At 39.0% G+C, this 24,413-nt stretch overlaps 1 protein-coding gene across 6 annotated transcripts in view; it reads right to left on the bottom strand.

The window, feature by feature from the left end:
* Positions 1–20,000, bottom strand: part of MAPK10 (mitogen-activated protein kinase 10) — a 183,504-nt gene extending 163,504 nt beyond the window's left edge. For 4 of the 6 annotated variants that reach the window (XM_072862918.1, XM_072862924.1, XM_072862923.1 and 1 more), the window contains exons 1-2: positions 19,694–19,999; positions 14,951–15,070 (exon numbers count right to left, since the gene is read on the bottom strand). The gene's annotated coding sequence lies outside the window, so the exon portion shown is untranslated. Of the gene's footprint in view, positions 1–14,950; positions 15,071–19,500; positions 19,583–19,693 lie in introns of those variants that run through there. The other 2 variants (XM_072862916.1, XM_072862919.1) reach the window with 2 other exon arrangements.
* Positions 20,001–24,413: the final 4,413 nt, after the last annotated feature.

Genomic DNA, 24,413 nt, shown 5'->3' with positions numbered 1-24,413 from the left:
AAGCCAACTATCTCGCTCCATTTCCCCTCACCCTACCACCTACTTGTACTTAAGAGGCTCATCAGAAGAGGTACATAACCATAAAATCTGTTTAAATGAGGCACTGCTCACAAGCCTTTTAAAAAGAGGATAAGTATTTGACATTAAAACAATATGTCTTTAAAAAGGCTCCTCTACAGTTGTGTGTTCGTGCTAGTCCCTGCCCAGAATTGGTATCTCTTTGAGAAGGCAATGGTGGTTTTCAGAAACCACCACATTTTCAAACACTTCATGCTTGGGAGGGGTGTGGGGAGGCAGTGTGTGAAGCAACAAAAAAAACCAAAACCCTATCTTGAGATGGAGAGATACATAAACGGTTGTTGTCCAATATTAACCCAAACCAAATGTCTGTATCAAACAGGATTTGAGCAGAACTGAAGGAAACGTTCATTCTTCACTGAACACCAACAAATATTTAATTAAAAATGAAGGCTTACAAGGAAACACAGCTCCCTATATTTACAACAGCAGTAAGAAAACTGTCAGTAAAATCAAGAGATTTCTGTCAATCATGATCATGAGATGCAATGGCACTCAGGTGCAGTTGGACCTTGCCCTGGAACAAGGGAACACACAGCAGACTGTTGCCCTCTGCAGTGCTCTTTGAGCATCATCTCACATGCCACCCCCAACACCCCTCCCCAAGGCACAAAATGGGATAGGGAAAATGGAAAGATGGGAGAGTAAATCCACCAAAACGATTTGACAGAACAGCCTTGATGCGTTCCAGACAAAGGGAAAATAAGAACAGTTGCAACAGTAAAGCTGTTGTACTAACAGGTCTCTGACAGTAACAAAGTAGTAACAGGTCCCTGGTAGACTAGTGAATACATACAATGTCACAGAGTTACAGCAGAGTGCTGCTACAGAAGTGACCAGTTAAGAACCAGAATGTGCCTGGTTCTTTCTGCGGCTGTACCTTGTCTCCTCCCCTTGGTGATATTCCAACAGCAGCTAATTCAGCCAGCCACAAGGTTATCCACCAGGGTTGCTGCTCTTCCTTCCTGCATGCAACCATGATGTCCTTATGGCAATTTCCCCATCTTCAAGAAAACTTAGTTGAAGGCAAAGGTTTTGCTGATTTTGAACTACCTACTGTCAGACACTTACTTCTACTTTCCTACTCCAAGATTTATTAACAGATCAAAGTTGTAATTTGAATGGATATTTCAAATGCTGGTAACTAACTGTACTTGTTCCCTTGGCAGATTTTCCCATGGCACTGGCTTGTCCTACCAAACAACTTCAATGACAAAGGCTTAATATCATATTAGCAGGAGACTGTTTCTGCCCTCTTATGCAAACACCCTTTACATTGTCCTCCAGGTTTCTAGACTGCTGGTTCTGCAAGCATAGCATGCTTGTCAGCTAGACTTACCGATTGTTTAACAAACAGTCACTGACTATGTGAAAGTCTCCTGCAAAAAAAGTCCCGTATGTCACGTACAGCATCAAAACTACCTTGTCCTGGACTCCAAGAACCACTATGTCAAAGTTACCGCCATTTGTCTTTGCTCTGCACCATCTTCCCTTTCTCTTCTCCTTGTTTTTACTCCTGGGGTTACATCACATTTCAATACCAAGCATGGTACTTTGCAAACCAACAAACACTTATTTATCATATGCAAGGACAAATCAATTCATTCACTGACTTGATTTTAAGTCTCAAAAGCCAGCTATCATTTACTACCTATTCTATTTACTTTTAAAAAAACCAAGACTGACAAGTCAATGCAAATAAGCAACACTGATTACGCACTGTGCTAGAGAATTAAGCCATAAAATTCTATAACATGGAAAACAGGGCAAAATACCACATGCACAGAGGCCAAGTTCTGTGTCCTGAGGAAATAGCTTTGTATTCCACAAATTTACTGCATTTTATATCTCACAAAAGGAAATTACAATAAACGCCAGCATAGCTTGCTTTTTAACTCCCCATTTGTGGTGGTTTAACCCCGGCCAGCAACTAAGCACCACATAGCCACCCGCTCACTCCCCCATAGTGGCACGCAGGAGGGGGAGCTGTCCCAGCTGTGTCCCCTCTCAACTTCTTGTGCACCCCCAGCCTCCTCACTGGTGCGGTGGTGAGAAGCAGGAAAAGGCCTTGACTCTGTGTAAGCACTGCTCAGCAGTAACTAAAACATCCCTGTGTTAGCAACACTGTTTTCAGCACAAATCCAAAACATAGCCTCATACTAGCTACTATGAAGAAAATTAACTCTATCCCAGCCAAAACCAGCACACCATTATATGCGTTATGGGGAAGCCATCATTAAAAGGCTGACATTTAACATGAAAAAAATAACTGAGTATAAGGACTAAGTGCCAAAAAAGAAGTGTAATACCAAAGCAACACCATTTTCTGATGCTAAATTTGAGCAATTTAATGGCAGCATCTGTTCTTTTTAATAAGTAGACAGATGTATTTTAGGCCTCACCCCAACTGAAAGAAAATGCTTGCATCACTTACTAAAAAGCAATATTTAACATGAACTCATAATACCAAAACCATAATCAAAATCTTATTTATGCTGATGACTTACTAGCCTAGCAGAAGCTTTGAGCCCAAATATTTATTTTCACTATAGGAACAAAGTGATTCTAGACATGAATTTCACATTATCCATCTGCAGTATTACTCAGTATTGAAGATAGAATAGTGGCTTAGATCTCTCTTGACACCATTTTTCATTTTCATACATGGTAATAAAGAGCAGAAAGTTTTATTAATGTACAACCATGAAATCTACCAGGAGATACACTAATACTATTTACCATGAATATAAATTAAAATTTTGGGGTTTATGGCTAGTTATATATTCATTAAAGGTACTGTAAACAATATCAGGTGGAGGTGCAATCAACACGAAAAAGCTCTCCATGGGTTTAGGCGTAATCAACATTACAAAGCTCTTCATGTGCCATTAAGTGCACTGATGTAACAGATATAAATCTGACATAACGGCACAGTTAAATACAAGTCTTATTTTGTTTAAAACTCATTCTGCTTCTACCTTGCTACGTCTGTCCCCATTCTGCCTCCATCTAGCTGCCGAGTCTGCTAGTTATCTTTACATATGCTTGTCCTTTGGAGCAGTGATACACAGTCTTTCCAAACTGCACCTCGGTGCTACAACACAAAATTCCTGGAGGACAGACACATTCCCATTCACGGACAAACAGAAGGCATTCATGGCACTCTCCCTCAGATAACTCTCAACTCCAAGTTGAAGCTTTGCATTAGAACGTAAGGATTGACAATAAATAACAACATAAATTTGAAGTGTCAAAAGCAAGTGCCTCATAAGGAAAAAAAAAAATCAGTGAAGAAAATCCTGCAAAACAAAGGTACAGCACTTTTTTGATGTCTGTTCTATCTGTTCCCCAGCCAGAGACATGGCGCTCAGTGAACCGAAACAGTTACTGATTTCTGAACTGGACAGCAGCAAGAAACTTTTGAGAATCTTTCACAGATTATGCTATGCAATGAATTAAGGATTTAATGATTGAATAAAGGAGCATCCTAGGCAAGGAAGTCTGTTCCATTTCCAGCATGGCTACTAAACAGACTCGTTACACCCAAGCTTTTCGAGATACACACTTGCTAGTCTGAATTTGCACTACATCTTGAATCTGAATTTTTCTCACAGAGGTGAATTTTCATGGCATTGCGTTGAAGAAGTCATTTAACTTTCTTTAAAGTTTTTAACATCACACTTATCACCTTGAGCTGCACTAGACACAAAACGAGCCTGCAGATCTAACCCAAAATCATGCTGTTGCTCTTTTGGGCATTCCACATAGCATTACTTTGAGCATCTGCTTTTAGAAATATCCACCAAACCTTCTGAAGGACAGTTTCTAACACAGAACCAGCAAAGGATGAAACTAAAAAGCAACTCATTCTGAGAGGAAAGGGCAGACACTGAAAAGGAACAGAAGTGATGGATGCAAGACAGCAGCAGAGGAGGTACACAGTTTTGTCGGCAAGGCACAGCAATAATAACAACTTGATTCTAGAATCTGTTATTATTTCAGAAGCAAGTTCTAAGGCAAAATAGTGGTAATCCTGATGGCTGAAATAAAAAAGAAAGCTTCCTTCTCTTCACCCCTCCAAAGAGCTCTGGATGGGATCAAAAACAGAGTTCTGCTGACATCTGCAGAAACCAGAGAAGAGGAATTTAGGGAACTAGTAGAAAGGCCACATGTTCTCTGTTTTGGGTTTTGGTTTTTTTTCCTTCATAACTCCAAAGTATATTTGGAAGACTTTTCTGTTAAAAAAGTATATAAGTGGAGAAAAGTTTATAGCTACAATAATGTATGGAAGGCTAAGACGACTATGTCTAGCATTTGTGCTTCACCATTATCTAAGATACTAACTTTCACCTTTAGCATGCAAGAAGAGTATCTTGGAAAAAAGATTAAGGGCAGGAGACTAAAAGTCCTTGTAAATGATGATGTAGCAGAATCCCTTCAGAAGATCCCTGCATGCAAGAGAATGGCATTAGTTGTGAAAATGACATGTATTTTAATACAAGTGCTTAAATTGCAGACAAAGTCAGCAAAACAGCAGTGTTTATCTAGAGCAGCAAGAAATGGAGTAGGCAGATGTGGGGCAGCTCACGTCACAAGATCAGAAGAAGCTTCAATTGGGCTTTGTAACCCAGCAGGACGGGTAACAAAAACGTGAGGCTTGATGACACCAAACTCTGTATGAGGCGTTACTGGAGAAGGGAATAAGCATGCAACTGCTAGGTCAGGTTGCTCAACGAAGACAACTACTGTGAAATAGCATTAGTCCTACTTCAGGGGGTATTGGTTTGTATCCTGTTTATCTACTTAGCCAAGTTTTTCTTTTCATAGAATCATAGAATGGTTTGGGTTGGAAGGGACCTTTAAAGGTCATCTAGTCCAACCCCCCTGCAATAAGCAGGGACAACTTCAACTAGATCAGGTTGCTCAAAGCCCCATCCAACCTGACCTTGAATGTTTCCAGGGATGGGGCTTCTACCAACTGTCTAGGCAACCTGTTCCAGTGTTTCACCACCCTCATTGCAATAAATTTCTTCGTTATATCTAGTATGAATCTACCGTCCTTTAGTTCAAAACCATTATCCCTTGTCCTATTGCAACAGGCCCTACTAAAAAGTTTGTCCCCATCTTTTGTATAAGTTCCCTTTAGGTATTGAAAAGGACACAATAAGGTCTCCCTGAAGCCACCTCTTCTCGAGGCTAAACAATCCCAACTCTCTCAGCCTTTCCTCATAGGAGGTGTTCCATCCCTCTGATCATTTTTGTGGCCCTCCTCTGGGTCTGCTCCAACAGGTCCATGTCCTTCCTGTGCTGAGGACTCCAGAGCTGGATACAGTACTTCAGGTGGGGTCTTACCAGAGCAGAGTAGACTTGCTAATTAAACTGATTTATGCTTGCAGATGATTAAAATTAGCTCACTGAGGACTAGAAAGTTTATCTGCAATATTTCTAGGTGTGAGGTCAGAAATCAAACATTTTAGTGATCACCACTTACATCCCAATTTAGACTTTGTTGCTGACAGTCAAATCCTGACAGAAGATTTAGAATATATTAATTTTTTTTCTCTCTTTCCTATTAAAAAAAACCCAAACAACAACAAACCATTGTCACGTATAATGGGCTACTGTTTGATTTATGTGCCCTACGGTCTTTAGGAAGTAATTTTATGTATAATATTTTTTGTCATTTTAAAAACTGCCACTATTGCCTTCACCCTGTTAAAGCAGCATCTACCTTCACCAGTGGGTCGTGTTCTCTCCTGCCACAATTCAACATTGCTCCTTTGAAAACACCCAAGCAACTCTAGCTTGAACCAGCTCAAAGTCTGTTTTGATCTATTCAGATCTCTTACCAGTTGTGTAATACAGAGCTCACACATAAATTAATCATTAGTCCAAAAGTACTCTTACAGTGGGGAAAAAAACGGTAGTACTTACACAAGGATTAGCAATTCAAGTGCACTTGATACACATTTACTCTGAAATCTTGGATATAATGACTCAGCTATAATTTTCAAGGCCACTAAAGTCTAATTTGATTATAGCTCTGTTCTTTGCAGTTCTCTCCAGTTAGTGAAAGTTTGGAGCCATGAAGAAGAGTGTCTGGACCTGTACACTAGCTAAACCCGTAAGAAAAGCTGCAACATAACTAGCTCAGATAACAGCATCACTGACAACTATACAGGACAGTATGAGTTGTTCCTCACTACTGCAAAAGGAGAGAAAGAGAAAGAAAGAGAGGAATGTGTGGCTTTATTTTCTTTTCATTAACACCACCAGAATCTAGTATCAAAAAGCTTGTGTTCCCAAAACCATTCAAACTTTGAGCTGAGTTTTAACTTTTCTTTCATTCATTGACAAAAAGAACAAAGAACTAATGAGAGAGTAGCCTGATAGCCTCAGAACTATAGACTGCACAGCACAAGGGATACATCTAGATTGTCTTTGGCCATACTGTTTCCATGACTCCACCAAGTTCTGCTTCTTTGGTTAATTGGTATGGACTATCTGGTGTCCACACCATTCAGATGAACAAACTCTTGAGCCAGCTAGCCAAGTCTGTACTAAGTTTCAGGTGGAAAAAGATTTGAGGCAGTGTGCATCTAAACTGATTGTGGGAGATGCAACCCAGGGCAAACTTGCCTTCCAACCGCCCACCTTCAAGATACAATAAAATGTGTCAGAAAGCTTCCTTATATATAAGGAACTATATTTAATTTTATAATTTTAACATTTGATAGCATTTTGGGGGATCTTGACAATTATTTTCCAAAAAAAAGTAAGAAGTACTTTCCAGGTCAGATTCTACCTGGTAAGGATGCTGGGCAGTTGATCCATGCATAATTGCGTTTCCAGCAAAATTTGCTGTAAAATTTATCCCACCATTGCTGACACTGAAAACTTTTGCTGTAATTTTCCTATTAGTTGGTTTGTTTCCTGGAGCCTATCTCAGGTTTTTACGCCCTTTTGGTTTTCAGAGAAAACCTTAACAATGAGACCCAAAGGTAGCCTACAAGCTCACCAAATGGAAATCAAACACCCTCTGAGTCTGAATGCTTCACTCAGTGTTTTTGAATGCTTCAGTTTTGACAATGCTGCTTCACATGTGACAGTTTCAGCCGCATGTAATGTTGACAGCCCGAGATATTTTTTCCATATTAACGAGACATAAGATCTCAGAAATGAAGCTTGGGTGAAGTGGAGGAAAAGTCTGTATTCCAGAAACTCAGTCTCCATCAAATCAGAGAAGAAAGTTTCTGCAACAAACCTAGTGCCACTTAAAAAATAATATTAAATCAAACCTACAGAATGCAAATCTCAACTGGTGTAAATCATCCCATTCTTACTGCAATCAATGTAATTATATAGAGGATTTGAGCCTACACATGTAAGCTCAAGTAACAATTGCCACAGCTACCTAAAAAAAGCCAAAACCAAGCAGATATCCTTGTCTTTATTTTTTCAGATCCTCAAAAGTAGAGAATTTCACTACGGGTTTTTTAGATTGAGGAGTATACGCCACCTTGAAATCACTGTTTTTTGAAAGGATTTGTAGATCATTGCCATTTGTACAAACATGTAGGTATTTTTTCAATATTCTTCTCTTATGGAAGACATCCACCAGATTCTCTTCATGCAGCTTGACAGAAAATTAAGTACAACAGCAAATCAAGCATTCATGATGCCATAAAAACATCTATCTACACACTGATGACTGAAATCTAACATAAAATTAATGCAGGCATTTAAGTAGCATTGTGATTCACAATTAAGCCATGCAGATCTTTTTCAGGTACAGCTCAGAGAGGATTTGGGGGTATTTTTGTTTGTTTCAAGGAAAGTAGCATTAAAATGTATTTTCCTTTTTTGCTTGCCCCCTTTTTTTTTTTAATGTTCCTATTTAAGGATATGAGCCAATCTTTAAATACTATCTCTGAATTTTCTGAGTTAAATTATACACACAGTATTTGGACGAGGCACGAAGCAGTGAAGTTAAATGGTGAAAACCTGCCAACTGTTGTTGTTTTTCTCCGAACCTAAGTGTTGTAACCACTTAGGTTCAGACAAAAATTTGTTTTGAGTACAGGGACAGGAATATTTGGATACCATTACAGGTCATTATGTCATCTGGTTCTGATGTGCAACCAAGGAAAACCTTCACGTCCACTCTATGAAACACAGGGTAATTAATTCCTCTCTGCTTTCTCTTGTGTGCTCTATTTCAAACCTAACAGTTTATAAAGCAAGAAAATCCTCTCATCCTTCTCCCCTCTTATGCAGTGTTGGCAGACCAGAACAGAGAGCACTGACACCTGCTCAGCCCACCTTATGCACTAGTCCAAGGAAAGTAACCCTACTAGCTAGATACCTAACTGGAGTTACATTTTTCCAGAAACAAAGGCAGTAAGGAAGCAGATTAGGAAGTCTCTGTATCATACGCTGCATTGATCTAGACAAACTAGCTTGGGATAGTAGCCATGTTAACACAAAGCTACATACATGAAAAATGACTCGAGTCTGCTGTATAAACATTAACTTTAGCAATGATTTCATATCTGCTACAAATCAGAACTTCTTATCAGGATGCTATTATCTCTTCATAGTACTTTCCAAGCCTCTGCAGTCTTACCGTGGGTTCACAGAAGAAATTTTTTTTTTCTGGGATAGGACCAATATCTACACCTGACATCACTTTAAAAAAACAAACAAAAAACCAGCATTTGCAATGCAGCCAGAACTTGTTCTTCATAGCGAGCACCTAGAAAAGAGGTCATAAAACACGAACTGGGCAGAAAACGTTGAATTAGGAAACAGAATTTTTAACACAAAGAAACAATTTCTGTCTCAGAAGAATCAGACTTCTGGAATATGGGAGGACAGAGCAACAGAAACATTAATGATTGCTTATCTTGTTCTCACTTTTCTTCGTCAAATATTTAGCTAATGGCCACTGAGGACAGAAGCCTTTGCTAGATGGATTTTTCCTGTGAGGCTACTGGCTGTTCTTATATTCTTAATCTTCTTTAAAGTGATTAAAAACTGTAAGCCTGAACAATTCTGATTTTTGTAGAACAAAGCCAGAGCTATTCAACATCCAGCAGCTCAAGAATGCCTATTTAATAATTACTTCTCCTCAAATGCATCACAGGTGAATTGGTCTTATTAATTTTGCCAGGAATTTAGAGTGTATTAAGAATGCACAAGTACTGCACCATGCCTGCAATGTTCACTCTCTTCTTGCCAACCTGCACAGCAGTCTGCATCCAATGCAACAAGGATATTTCAGGTGCTGTAGAGATGAGGCTGTGGATGTATAATGAGTTTAAATAACCTCTGGATAACTTCACCCTTCTGGATAGTCCTTCATCATGCATATTGTCCTTTCACTTGTCTGCTGCGCTCCATCCCAACACACAATAGTTAAGAGAGAAGGGTCATGACATTAACATCATAATTGCTGCATTGCATCGATAACCCTGTACATATCTCTTCCACTTGTTTTACTCCCTTTTTTTATAGTTGGGAAATTACTGCCTCTAGAGCTTAAAGCAGCTAGCCTGATGCCTGTACAGCAGTTAGCATACTGCTGCCTTGAGCCAACTTGACCTAAACCCTAGTGCAGTGAGCATGAATGTAACAGCTGATGCTGCCAGTACTGCAGATGCTTCTCTCTACAAGAGCTATACTCTTCACTCACAGTCAATGCTCCCCATTCTTTCTGATACACACAACAGCAAGAGGGAAGGTGAGCAGAGGAAAAGCTGATGGTATTACATGGTATGTTCAGGTTTCTGCTCCTGTTGACAGACTGTGATAAGAAAAGGCTCTTTTGCTAAGAACAGTACACAAAGAAATAGACAGAGTCAACACACCACACTGACAAGCCTAGAAGACGAAGCAGGCAAAATATTTCCCCATATGGTTACAAAATACTTCCCACCACTTTATATAATATGGGTTCATATGCCATACCCATTAACATAGCTGAATTTACTGCTGTCTTAGTCTCTTTTCCACCCCTCCGCTGGCACCATTCTCTTTGTTTTTTGTTATTGATTTGGCATTTCCATTTATTCTTCTGCAGGCTATTCAAATTATTTTAATACAAATCATAAGGATCACACTGAAAAACTACTCAAAGGTTCAGAAGGTATTTGTCTGACATTCTACTCCCATATTCTACAGCAATAGTCCTGGATATTTTCCATAAGGTTGGGAGGGGAGCCTGCCAAACACTGAACTAGCCTGCCAGGTGGCACAGAGTTGTTTTTTCCATCAGCAACTCAGAAAACACAGCAGACAAATATTTCATGTGATATGTTCACAGGTTATACCTGGCACAGGGAAGTATTAAGCTTGTAAAGTAAGTTCACTCCTTTTCAATAAGCACAGACTGACATACGGCAGAAAAAAAATAATTCGATCCATCAGTATTTCAACATGAAATTAAACAACTGGAGATCCCCCAGAGACATCTGCATTTGAATTTTTTAGAATTTAATTTTCACTTTTTAAATGTGCAAATAGCTTGAGTTTTCCTAAGACAATCCAGGCTACTGAAGGAATGCAGACAGATACAGAACAGAGGCACGTCCGTGTCTTTACAAGCATTCAGAAGAATAGCAAATCTTCACTTTCCAACTAACTCTAAATATAATTTAAGACTATCAGTCCCAAACATCTAAGAACCATCTCGTATGCCCCCAAAATTCTGAGATACCGCTAGGGAATAATCTTGGTGGCAGGGTTATACATTTTTGAAGCCTCAAGCTTTCACACACTCAAGCTTCATTTTTTTCAGGAATAAGGACAAAAAGCCTACTTTTAATAACAAGAAAGCTCATAGTTTCTCATATGTATGTGACACTGAGTCTAGGGCATTAAAAAACCCAGATACTGCAAGAGTTAACAATGCTACATTTCAGTATCATTTAATTAAAATACTAATCTCACAGGCTGCAGGGATCAGTAAAGACAAACCAAGGATGGAAGAAGGGATATGAATCAGCTATTAGAAGTAACAGCATAAAAAAAGAATGCTATCTGAGTTTAAAAGGGAGTGAAAACATTCTGCAAAACAATATCCTGAGGAGACCAAAAAAACCCCAACCAAATGAAGAAAAAAAAAAATCAACAACAAGAAAAAATGTAAAGGCAGGAAAATTCCCTTTTATGGGCATTTCCTGTGAAGTTTATTAAAATAAAAGGTGACCAAGTGGTTCCACTGAAGAGTCTGTAATTCAAAGTGAAGATCTCGGCACTTTCTGGAAAAAAATCCAGACTCCTTGAAGAGTAGGGAAGGTGAACAGTTAAAGTGTTGACAATTACAGGTCACCTGTGGAAAACCTTTGTTTGTACGTAGTTGATCACATGACAAATATGCTAAGGCAACAGTTCTTAAATGGGAAAATGTTGCTCATTACATCGCCACCATCAATAACAGATAAGAAGTTTTTACATTTATCATATGCAGCAAGCTTAATATAAATAGGCTTTTTCTATTAAAGAAGACAGAGGAGCAGAACACAGGTTTCTCAGAGAAAATTGTGCTCTGAGCTCCTCTGATACAAGTCTGGTATAACTGTACTAAACTTACTGGAGCTATTTTACATTTACTTGGCTAGATGGAGTTCCCAATTTCTCTTTGTGCACTTAGCACTTACACAGGGATGATCATAAGAGAAACCAATGCAATGTTTCATAAAAACATGCAACTCTAGTTGCAAGATACCAAGCCAAGACTTTCCAAAGAAGAAACATCTGAGGATCTTTCTATAAGTGCTTAAAAAAAAAAAAACAAAAAACTTTATCCCAGGTCCTTTGTTTGTCTGCATAGGTATATTAAAGCCTCTCACATGATATCTACCAAAATTACTAACTCAGCTTTACAAGACTCCCATCACCCATAGCGCTAACCTTATTTTCATGTTAAACAAAATATCCTAAGTTTTTCATTACCTGCTGTTTTTTGTGATAAATATTGCTAAGTATTTTTGTTCTCCAAATGCTACTCTTCCTGACCATTTTTAAAAGTTGACAGTTAATTTAACATTGATGGTTATATACTAAGTTTTAGACCTGATTTCTGATTTCACATGCAAGTTCCACAGTTATAAAGCTTGCATTTTCATAAACAGAAATGGCTGAATGCAAAATACAGTTATATGTTCAAAGTGATTTGTATGCCTTAACAACCAATATTAACTGGAGAGAACCTGCACAGAAAGCATAAGCATTTGCACATGAAGGCACCTAATCTCATATTGTATGTTTCACACATGTTTACAGGACTGTATCCCTAATTCATACACATACAAAACTTTAAATACATGCTACAGGATTGTATTATATGCCTGAAGAGACCTACAGACATTTTCTGTGGAGCTGTAGCTCCAGAACAAGACCTTCAATTCCTTAATTTCTCTTCAAAATGCTTAACTATTTTTAACTGTTAAAATTATGTCAGTTGGGAGGAAAATGTTTCAAGCAACTCTCTACCTATGACATCTCTGAGTTCTGTTGATTTGTATCATATACTGTTTCTGAAAACCTGCTGTCTATTTGTACTGATTACTGGATCCTAAAATTTAAATTGGGAAGAATGAAGATGGAGGAGGTGACTTAGATGTGCATTGAACTTGGAGAGAAAGTACACTGAACAGAGTCATTGGTGCATGCTTCAAATACCACACAGCAATATCAATAGCTACAACATTAAGACAAAGACATCTTGGTGACCTGAGGGACAAATGATCAAGTCACACTGCTTGTAGACAGCAGTACCATTGTATTCCAAAATTAGCATTGCATATACTACTAAATGCAAAATTGTTAAGAGTGGGGATTATCACCACCCAGCTTCTTCAAAAAGATTTTTCTACATATACAGCAATTTTTAACATCTTAATGGTGAGAAGAACTGAACTGCCATGACTATGGGTTAATTGTATTAACATGTACACACCACCATAAAAATTCCATGCAACTTCTCTTCAGCTACTGTTTATTACAGACATGTTAACAAAATCCTTTATTTGCACAACACTATCAACTACCATAAATCATATACTCTTTGCTGTTGCCAGTTTAAAACTCTCATTATCTACAACTAGCAGGTTACCTATATGCTCCTGAACACAGAAAAACAAAAGAAAGAAAAAAGAAAAAAGGAAAAAGGTTTTGGGCTTCATCATTAATTCAAACTCGCCCAGACCCATTCATGTAATCATAGAACCATGGAATCATTAAGGTTGGAAAAGACCTCTAAGATCATCTAGTCCAACCATCAACCCAACACCTCCATGCCTACTAAACCATGTCGTGATAAGAAAGGTTAAGTGTCACAGTTTTTAGAGTCCACATATTAAAACAAGATGAGGGCTGTCTTGCTAACAAGAATTGCCTTAGGACAAGTGCAATAGGCCTTAAAAGCCATAAGAAGTTAAAAATATCATAGCAGTAATACAGGGAGGTTTTTAAGTTCTACATAAATGTTTTGCTTCCACTGGATGTCCACAAGTCAAGGACGTGAGCATCCAAACTGGGACTCCTCATGCCACAAATCACTATTCATGTCCAATGTACGGTTTCCCCCCTTGGGAAACCCCTTAGGTTTCAACAGAGCACAGATTCTTTCAATGGACTAGTAGCCACTGCTTTCTGCTACCTTCTCATTTCACTCCAGAGCGGAGTCAAATTGATTTAACTGACACCTGTTCAATTTTTTTCAGCAGCTCTACCAAGTATGAAAAATTACATGCCATCAGAGCACTCATTACTGTTATATTAGTCACGTATCACTACTGCCCACCAGTCAGTACATACTACGTGTTTCAATCTCTGCCTGATCTACAAACAACAATAGAGTTCTATCTCCTAACGGAACAGTAGAAACCTTTTAGTGACTTGGATCTACAACTTATTTGTGTAATAGCATCAGGAATAAGATTTGACACTGGCCACTGGTAAAGGCCAAATCACACAATAGAAGCCAAAATGGCTTAAAAAGAAGCCAAACAGCTTCTTTTTAAAACTGTTGGCTTTCAGTTTATGCTGGTTATGGTGACTGCAGCTGACAAACGTCTAGCTAGTATTAGGGGCAAAAAATTAATATAAGCTTGTTTTGAACAGAAAATTGGTTCCCTTCAAGAGTTACAAGATTTCACAATAATTCTTATTTTGTAGGACATCTAAAAACAATTCCTCATCTCCCAAAGGTATACCAAAGCCATCTTAAAGAAATTATCGGCATCAAAATGACTTATTATGTAAGAAATATGCATTGAAATTATTAGCAGACTACAGATAGTTAAAGCCATAGACCATTTTTAAAAAGGCTATTTGCTTTTCATCACTATTCTCACAATTTATTTTCCTGTCCAAGGATAAAGTGATACATGTTAAAAAATTATGTCAGGATTCCTCATAGTCTTCTTCAGTCATTTCAAAGAGAAACAAAACACATTTCCTCCCCCCACCCCAAATCAAAGAGATGCAAAACATTAATTACAAAAATTGGTGTAAAAATAGTGGATATAGCAAGCCCAGAACACTACATATGTAGGATTTTTAATTATTATTTTGCTATGTTCACACTTTCACCAAAACCATATTCCCAATGCACTCCATCTGATAACTACATGTACAATGCAGAAATTATACACTTGAAAAAGGCATTTATAAAAAGATAGCATTATGCTCACGTGTACTAAAAATTACTAGAAGTTGTAATTTTAATGTCTGTCCCGTCTCCCCCCCCGTCCCCCCCCCAAAAAAAAACCACAACCAAAAAACCCCCCAGCATGCACTTTGGCATTAAGCACTATTTTTTTTTCCAAGGAGTCTGATTTAATAAAATAATAGATTGTTGACTCACCACAGCGCGTGCTATGTCTCATCTATAGGAAATGGTTCAAAGGCATCAACTTCATGCATGGGTTGCCATAGCTGATATTCGAGTCTGGCCTGCTGCTGGTACAGGTTTCTAATACTAGCCCTAAGCACAAAAAAAAAGAAATATTTGGGGTTTATTTCTCAAGTCTGATAGACACTGAAAAAGTTCAGAAAACTAAGCTAACCTGGAATGTCAGTATTTGCACATCATATAACAAAGACTTAACATTTTCCTCTGATAACAACATAATGCATCCAGTTACAAGCAGTATCTGCACCATAAATTTCCATGCTTCTTCCATGCAAAGAAGAAAGGTTAGAGATAGAAAATAATGCAGAATGAGGTGTTGTTTAAACGGGAGAAAGGTGTCACAGTTATTTTCCAAAAAAACAAGAAAAAAACCCCATAAAAATCAAGGCAGGCAGACCCTAGTGCACAAGAGTTCATGTTCAAGACTGTTCCAATTGCAACAGATGGCACTAAAAAAATCATAAAACTGTTCTAAAATAATTATTTTTGTTTCTATCCTACCTTTCTCAGGTCAGATCTTCAAATTTTTCTTTGGAAACTTTCACTGTAACAAATTGAGATTAGTACACAGTAATCTGTCACTAATACCTGGGGATTGAAAATAAAGTTGACTTGTGACATTATGAACAGCTTTAAAAACTGTGCAATATGGATACATATAGGCATAAGAAAAGGTCTGTGAATTACTGCTGTTTATCAAATTAACATCCTCTTCAAAACAAACAACAAAACATGCGACAAAATACCTTCAACTGACAAAGTGCTTGCAGTTAAGAATCTTACAGACAACCTCAAGAAATGTGGTAAAAGGCAAATGTTGTGGTATTAAGACAGTGAATGAGAGGAGGCACAATCAAGCATGTACCACTCTGGTGCCTAACCACTGAACAAAATTAGGTGACTAATATTAAGCGGAAGGTTCGGGCAACATTTTCTTACCACTGTTTGACAACATGTTTTCAAACAGCTCAGAAGAGAACTAAAACTTTGTACTAAGAACAGAAGATTAAAAATCCTTATGAGAGAACAACTGCTTAACCAGAGAGGGCCCACTACACTTCACTGAACTGGGACAAGAGTTGCACATACTTGGGCTCCCTGAAATCCCACTTCAAATAGTTCCTAATTTCCTGGGTTATCTAACCTCTTAGTGTAGAATCCTGGTGAACCAGCTATTGACTTGACTGGAAGGCTCTTCTGGACCTCCAACTTTTACCTTTTATAACAATGTGACAAGCTGACAGCAGTTCTAGGAGACTAAAACACCCCAAATTTCCCATGTCACTACTGTGATGTGAGCAAGGGTCTGCACTCATCAACCTCTTCTTTTCCTTGGACAAGAGAAAAACCTGGAAGCCTAAAAATGTAACAGCTGCTTTTTCTTATTCTTGCTGTAACAAGGGCTCTGACTCTGTCCTATGCTCCAGGCATAGTCAGGGATATCCTATGATACACAAAACCTCATGACTTCACATCCCTTCTGTACAGATGAAGCTGAGAACATTCTGCTGCCACTAGTGAGTTCATGTACCAAATCCTTTATTAAAAATCTCACTATATAACAAACAAACAAGACCGGAAAGGTATTGGGACTTGAATTTCCTGTCCTTCCAACAACTAGCCAAGACTGATTCTAAGGCTTGCTAACAAAGCTACGGCCATCAGGCTAAAACACAGTATAGCAACTCAAGGAAAGCTGTGAAACTTTTGCAAACGCTGGAGAGGGGACCATTAAATTCTGTCCCATCCCCTGTACTCCTTTTGAGCTATACTTTAATCTCACTATCACAGCATAAGAGAATGGAAACATAGCCCTAACACCTGATATTTTACACTAAAGTTGTATGTTGCTTTCAGTTTTAGACCATGGGTTTTAGATGGTTACTTGAGTACAAAAGATTTTTTGTTTCTGTGAAAGACTGTTTTTCTTATGTCTGCCCCCACAGATGGTGCTGAAAGAAAGAACAAACGAACGAACTCACAGCAAATGCAGCATTTTTTCTTTTAACCAGTGCCCTTTTATAAGGGTTAATTTTTCTTGAAAGTGGCCTTCAAAACAGTAAGCGTGCAAGAATCATAGAAAAAGGTAGCAGAATATGAGCATTGGAAACCAGGTTATATTTATACTCAGTATTGTGGTACACTGAAATCTCTCTCCTTTTCTCCTGATGACATAACAGAACAGCAACTGTGGTAATACTGCAGTCACTAGGCTTTTAGGTCTTAATTTCTTGTAGCGCTATAATAAGTGCAAAATGTAACCAATGGAATGATGGGCCTATGGGTATAGAATGCTTGCCATAAAAACAATTTAAAACTTACTTTGTTTTGAAAATTTATCAACAAGCTGGTGATATTTTATGTTATTCAGGAATTGTCCTAAGAATTGGGTAGCTTCTACTGAATAACAGTTTAAGAGATAACCTATTTTAAAGCTGGGGACCTTTCTCTAAATGCAGCTTTTCTGCCTTCCAAATCTTAATAAAACTATGATGTCGTCTGCAAAAGCAATGCTAAAACCCTCCTCCTTTGGGCCTGCTTTAGCTCTCCCTTAAATTGCATGAGTTTTGCAATGGACTGCAAACCACAAGCGAGCTTTATGACATCCTCCCATATCATGGTAGGGAAATTTTGATAGCTCTCCCTTTATTTTCACAAGCCAGATCTGGTACTGTAACACCACTGGAAGATATTTTGTCTTACAATTATTGATCCAGTACTATTAAATCTCTAAATAATGGCTGCAAACATGCCAACCACTGACAGTGGGGGGGGAGGACGACGGACAGGGGACACGGACACAACACGACACAACACTACAAGAAAACACTCATCCCCAAGGTCCACTCATAAAAAGCGCCTTCAGTGCACACACATATTTCTAACAATGAGAGGAACTTTTTCTAATATCAAGCAGGCAAACAGGCAGCTGAAGGCAACTTATTTTTCATGTTAAACAATTTTTGCCCTTATCCTGTTTAGGAACATCCCTGTAATCCTAATATTCCTCAACAAAATCATTACATCAGGACACTGACAAATTACGCGTCCTCTGAAACAGCAGGAGAGAGCAATGCGCAAGAGTGCAGTTTACGGAGAGTCAGGGAGAAAGAATATTGTTTAATGGCTGAGGTCAAATCACCTTTGTCATTCACATCTGCGTCCCTGTAAGAGAAAGTTATTAGTTGAGCCAATTGAAAACGTTATTTCTATGCCACCTTTCCTAGCAGGAAGAGCGAACACACAGCAGAAGCACCACAGAAGAAAATACTACTCCAGAGTGTTTCTGGCTAGTGACTACATAGCAATGTTCTGAAAGATGGTTAAAATACTATAGGTTTGGTGCACTCCACTTCCCCCAAGGCACAGAAATCAAAGATAGCTTACATGGGGGCAAAGACAAACAGCCCTGTGCAGTACCAACACCATCCTATTCTGTCTTAACCTTTCTCTTTTTCTGAAGCTGGCCTTGCATGACAAGCTCTGTGTTCTCCAGCAAGCTAATTTCTATTTCTCCTGATCATTTACAATATACTCATTTGCATTTTCCTCCTAAAAAATTTCTACTCTGTGCCATCATTTTCTTCAAAATCTGTATTTTCATATAGTGTTGGTTTGTCTTTAAACAAGCCTCTGGCAAAACTCATAGCAAACATATCAGAGGAGGGGAAGGCCGCACTGAGGATATCATGAAGCTATGCAGCAAAAAGAACCCATGTAACAAGCTTACAATCACTCAGTACATGAATGGTGTGAAACATGCCCATCGTGGTTCACTGGAAGCACTGCCTGCTTATTAAACAATCCTGTAACACTTAATTATCCAAGTCAATTTCTAATAAGGCCTCTCAACAGTAAAAAACAAAAAAATTCCTTCCTGTAGCAATAACTTTTCTGCCAGAGGATTTCCCTGCAAAGCAACATTGATTTCACTGCAGTATCTACAGTTTGTTAATTCTCTTCTGCAAAATAACTGGCCTGTAGCATGCTGTAAACACTTCTCCTAAAAGCTCTTGGTGGCTCTGTAATACCCAACGGGCTGAGTTGTTCACTTGCATCCGAAAGTAATGCAGAAGAGTGATGATTACCTTAAAAGACTACTGTCTTAAAAACAACCCCCACCCCCACATCCAACACAGTTTGTCAAACACTCACTTCTCCCCACACACATTTTTTTTTTGGCATTCAACCACTTTGCAAAAGGCCAAGGCTTCTGTCTTCTGGATCTTCTAGTTGCTTATCATTATCCTCTCTCTTTTATGGCTCTGTATGGACTATATAACCCATATAATGTACTTATTTCTACTGAATTGCAAGCCAAGACACCTCCTTCCCCCAAAAGCCCCTAAGCAACGTTAGAGGTGATGAGGCTGAGTAAAACACTGCTGTTTACATGAGCCAGCTGGTAAAGCACTATCACACTCCTGTCCATGATCTGCCTCTGCACTGCTCTCACAACGACCAGTCACATGAAGTGCCCAAACAGAAAAGCTCATACACACCCGAACACAGGAAAATGATGGTTCTCTGTCCCCAAAACGTACAGCTGCAGCCTTCTTGCTTCGCTTAGCAGTTTACTTCATTAATCTGTCTCTCCCTAGCTCTCCCCCCCCTTTTTTTTTAAACAGCAATCAGTATTCATCACCCCACCCTGTGAAAGCAGTTAGTCATAAAATATTAGCATCAACCACCTACCATTCCGTGCTTGCGAGCTATTCTCGTCCAGAAACCTTTCTCCCAAATTGCGACTTTAGGTTGTATTTTTAAATCACATTCCAAACAGGGCTGACAAAAAGATGGGCTATTTATAATAATAATAAAAAATAAAAAGATGGGCAGTTGGATTCAAGGTAAATCACCGTTTTCCTTTAAAGAACTAAATAAAAGCCTGGCGAGAGGGTAGAGCAGAACAGAAAAAGGAGAGGCAAAAAAAAGGGGGGGGCGCGGGGGGGGGAAGAAAAAGAGTGGCTTGCTGAATCACGCTCTTTCACTGCCTAGAAACCATTGTGCAGCGTGATGCTGGCTGTAGCGTTGTGGAACCTACCAGAGGAGACAGGCAAAGAGCTTGGGGAATGGGGCTGCTATGGCAACTGAAAGGAGCACACATGACGTCAAAGCACACAGAGGTCTCGCAGGGGGAGGGAGAGAAAAGTCTAATCTGCAGCCACAGCTATGGTATCTCCTGGTGAATCAGCGGATAGAGCAGACTGCAAAGGGAAGCTGAATAGTCTTCTGTAGCACTTAGCAGCAGCTCGGGCATCTGCAGCATCGGGGACCTAGTCAGTACAGAGAGGAGGTAGTAACAGCAGTGTAGATCTGCTCTTTTATTTGCATTAGCTGCTACACAAAGGCATAAATGGCCATCACCCTAAAAAAAAAAAAAAAATCCAAATATTTGCAATTCATTTAAGTTCGGGGGGGGGGGTCGGAAATCACAAGGTCCTATTGCACAGAGGTACTATCGCATTTTGAGCTCACAGAACTAGCAGAGTTGGTGATGACTTCTGATGTCCTCAAGTTGAAAAGTTATGCAGACAACATTTCTTCTGCGTACATCAAACTGCAGGATGTCTCCTCTCTTCTGACATTAAACAGCAAAGAAAGTACACTGGTAAGACTACTAGACTTCCATGAGATTTAGGCTGGGATAAGAGCTAGCCAGAAATATTATGGTGAAATTCAGTCGTGCTGGAATACCTATCTTCTTTGAAAAACAAACCATTTCATTCAGTATATCAATTACATTGGTCAAGAAGAGCTCCAAGGAACTAACTGCAGCTTTTCTGCTAGTGGCCTGAATATTCCACAAGCTTTACCATGGCCAGAGCCAAACACAGTCTCCTGTGACCTGGAACTCTAACACAGACATTTTCTAACTCAGGTTGGGTAATTGTTGCCTTTTTGAGGGCCATCCAAGTGCCTTTAGCTGGCCATACGCTGACATAGGATGTGATCCATGAACACTTAAAATGTTTAATGTAACTGCGGATGATGAAGTGAAGCCATCGGCTGTGTCTGGCCCCTGAGCAATAGGTTACCTGTTCTTGTCTTAAGTGTACCATGTTCCTCTACCCTCCTTTCTTTATTAGCCTGTTTCTCCTACATGTTCTGCTATCAGCACTTATTTTTGGAAGTCAAGGTTTTCACCTTGATCTGTGTATCATTCCTGCATACATATATACATGCATGAAAGCCTGAACACATTTATTTCAAGTGAGAAAAAATTCTATAGTTCCAACTTTCACACACTGTTGTCTTTTTTTTTTTTTTTTAAATTTACTTAACAGCTCTATCACAAGCTAGCAATCACAACAGGAAGTTCTCCCCACGCTCTACCTTATACTAAGAAAAGACTGGATGGGGCATAGTGAAGAAGAATGCATAGGTACGTTATATGCCCAGAGAATGTCCTGCCATTGCCACCAGTGTCCTGCCAGTGTCACCAGTATCCTGAGCAGGCACAAAGAGTAGCAGGGTACAACCTCCACTGCAGTTTGCAAACACCTGCACAGTAGACATAAGCAATAAGCCAGATCCTTTTAGTGTGTCAAGTACTGGTCTCAGTAAACCATAGCATATTTGAGTGGGTAAGCTTCAGAAATCTACAGTTTACTACACTACTTTTTTTGAGTGATGACAGGAGGAGGGGCAAGTAAAGGAGCTGCAAGATGCGTAGCAGAAGCCACAGTTAGCAATAACTACAAGATATTGAAACAGAAAACCTCAACCCAAACCCTCATCACAAGATGGGCAAAACAAACAAACAAAACATTTAAACAGGCAGTTTTCACATCGTCATTAAAAACACCAAAACCTTAATCCCCTTTTTGTCTCTGTAACCATATTCTTCTTTCTCCCATACCATATCACATCTGCTCTCTTAAGGCATCCAAGACATTATTTTCTGCTACCATCTAACTGTCATGTTTGCACAAGAAGTACTACTTCTGCTTCCAGCATAGAGGGGTGATAAAACACTCCGAGAATGGTTTCGCCCCTTCCAGATCCTACAGAATACCACAAGAGAACACCCTGAAAAATTATTTCTTTTGTGCTTACAGTCTTCTTCAACAAGACTCTAGAAATACACTATTGTTAGGCAAAATACCAGAATGAAATTACCTCTTTGAATAAAGCCTACAGATTAGCCTCTTTTTCAGGGGTGTCTGTTTATTGCAAAAACCTATTAAAGACTTTTGCTCATTTGGCGTAAGACTCCACTACAGCAACCACATACATACATGTGTATATATATTTGTATAAGTTTATTACTAATCTGGAGCAAAGGGGGATTTTTTTTTTTCTTAAAAATATGTCCATACACATATTTTACCTGTATTACCCAAAACGTTCAGGATACATTCAAAAATAGGTTTCCTGGGGAAAAAAAAAAAGCTTGTGTGAGTCAGTAGAATGGAGAATACCTTTGAAAACAGCATTAACTGACCATTCATTGGTGCAGAAGGGGTAGGGGGTGGTGGTTGCTTTTGACACAATTACAAGACTAGGGTTGGAGGAACGGAGAAGAAACAAAAGAGCGTAAGCTCTTTCAGAGGTGACAGAGGCTTTGGAGTGTAATTAGGGTATTTGTCCTTGGAACAACAGATCTAATGGAAAATAGCATCTTTTCAGATGCTGCTTTTTCTAATGAAGGGATGCTGCTTCCTCAAGCTCAACAGCTAAACCAGCATTTCACTCCACACTCGTTTTGAGTGATCACAGCTTGCTCTTTATGGTGTCCTGCTGAGATGGCTTACTGGCTGGGCCAAGATATACCAAGATGCCACAAAATGCATTCCAGCCTGGAATAAGACCTCAGATAAACACTGTAATGGCCTCACACAGTGCAGAAAATTTGAGTCAGTTTAAACAAGTCATTTTAGGCACCTGTTTCCCAGAATAGCTGCCCCAGTCTTAACAGGCAGACATGCTCTCCATGATAGACAAGACTAGAAGTGGGTATGGTCTACATTTAAGATCAGCTGGACAGAAGCAGATGTCTACAACACAAAGACAGCTACAAAGGTCACCATGAGCCAATTAAATACATTTCAGCTAAGCTCTTGTACCCCACCTTTGTGCCTCTAAAGCACTCATTAGCGTTGGTCTTTTTTAGTACAAAACTTCATCTTGTTTTACTTTAAATGTGAATTCCAAAAAAAGTGCATACAATTTGTAGCCCAGGAGATGAACACTAGACTGTACGTCTGTCATTGATTTTCATGAGACGGACTGGGAGCACTGAGGTTCGGAGAATAATTATGTTAGGAGTTGCTCACATTCAGTCCTGTATTTATACAAACAAAAAGAGATCATTCCTAAAAAATAACAATGTCAAATTGAGATTCTGGTCCATCTGCATTTACAATTCCTTGTTTGCTGATGCTGTTTAGTTAAAAAAAAAAAAAAAGATGAAAAATAGATGTAGGTAAATGAGGCACTCTTTTAAAGAATTAAGCACATTTTAACAGATGGAGGAAAGCAGCTGTGACTCTGTGCTCACCATTAACAGTTTTTATATGAATCTTCTGAAATGGTCCTACCAGGGGACCAGTAACCACAGAAGTACTAGCTCTGCCTGCCATGGAAGCACTCACTGTTAATCCATGTGAGGTCCAGGACTAAACTGGAACTGCTCAAGCAGTTTATGCTATTCATGCCAGAGCCTGCTGCAAGATGGTTGAATGTAGCAACTCCTGAATTGCCACACTTCACAATCCAGCATAGTAAAGTAATACGAAATTGGCAATGGCTTAATGTACTGAGTTGCAAACTGTGATGGCTTAGGAACAGCTACACACCCCGTTCAGCTCTATCTGCCTTACAGAGGTCATATTCTTCTCAATGGCTAAATGGATCACATTAAATTAAGGCCACTAAAACAAAATCCTAGTGAGCAAGTATCTTCATGTTTTAAGGCATAAAGCAAAAAACCAATCTCTGAATAAATTCTTCTACCCAACTCATTGCTAAAGCTAGAGCCAACTGATTTCTCAACATCACTTTCAGCCATTTTTTTCTATGATTCCAGTCTGATGTAATGTTGCACTGTCGAGTGGAACAGTGAAGACATGTGACAGGCTATCTACGGATGCTGGAACCCAGACTCACTACGCAATTGCTGTTCTCCCCAGGTATATGCTCAATGTAAATAAAATCCAAGAGTTCCTTTGTTCCAAAGTTATTGTTTCGAGCTTGAGGACTCAATATATGAACCTTTTTTTGCAGCTCTCATTTGTCTGCAATACAACCCTCCATTGTACTGAACTTCTCCACTAGTTTTAACAAAATCTAAAAATTTGCAACGCCTTCATTGATTTTATTAAATCTCATTCTCAAGAATAATTACTGATGAACGTTGACCTGGACTTTACCTCAGGCAAAAGAAAGAATGATCTTGGATTTTGTGCTCATC

Source organism: Ciconia boyciana, chromosome 5 (assembly GCF_034638445.1).
Source record: "Ciconia boyciana chromosome 5, ASM3463844v1, whole genome shotgun sequence".
NCBI classification, from domain to species: domain Eukaryota; kingdom Metazoa; phylum Chordata; class Aves; order Ciconiiformes; family Ciconiidae; genus Ciconia; species Ciconia boyciana.
The sequence above is the reverse complement of the archived record's forward strand: the minus strand, read 5'-3'. Positions and strand labels throughout refer to the sequence as shown.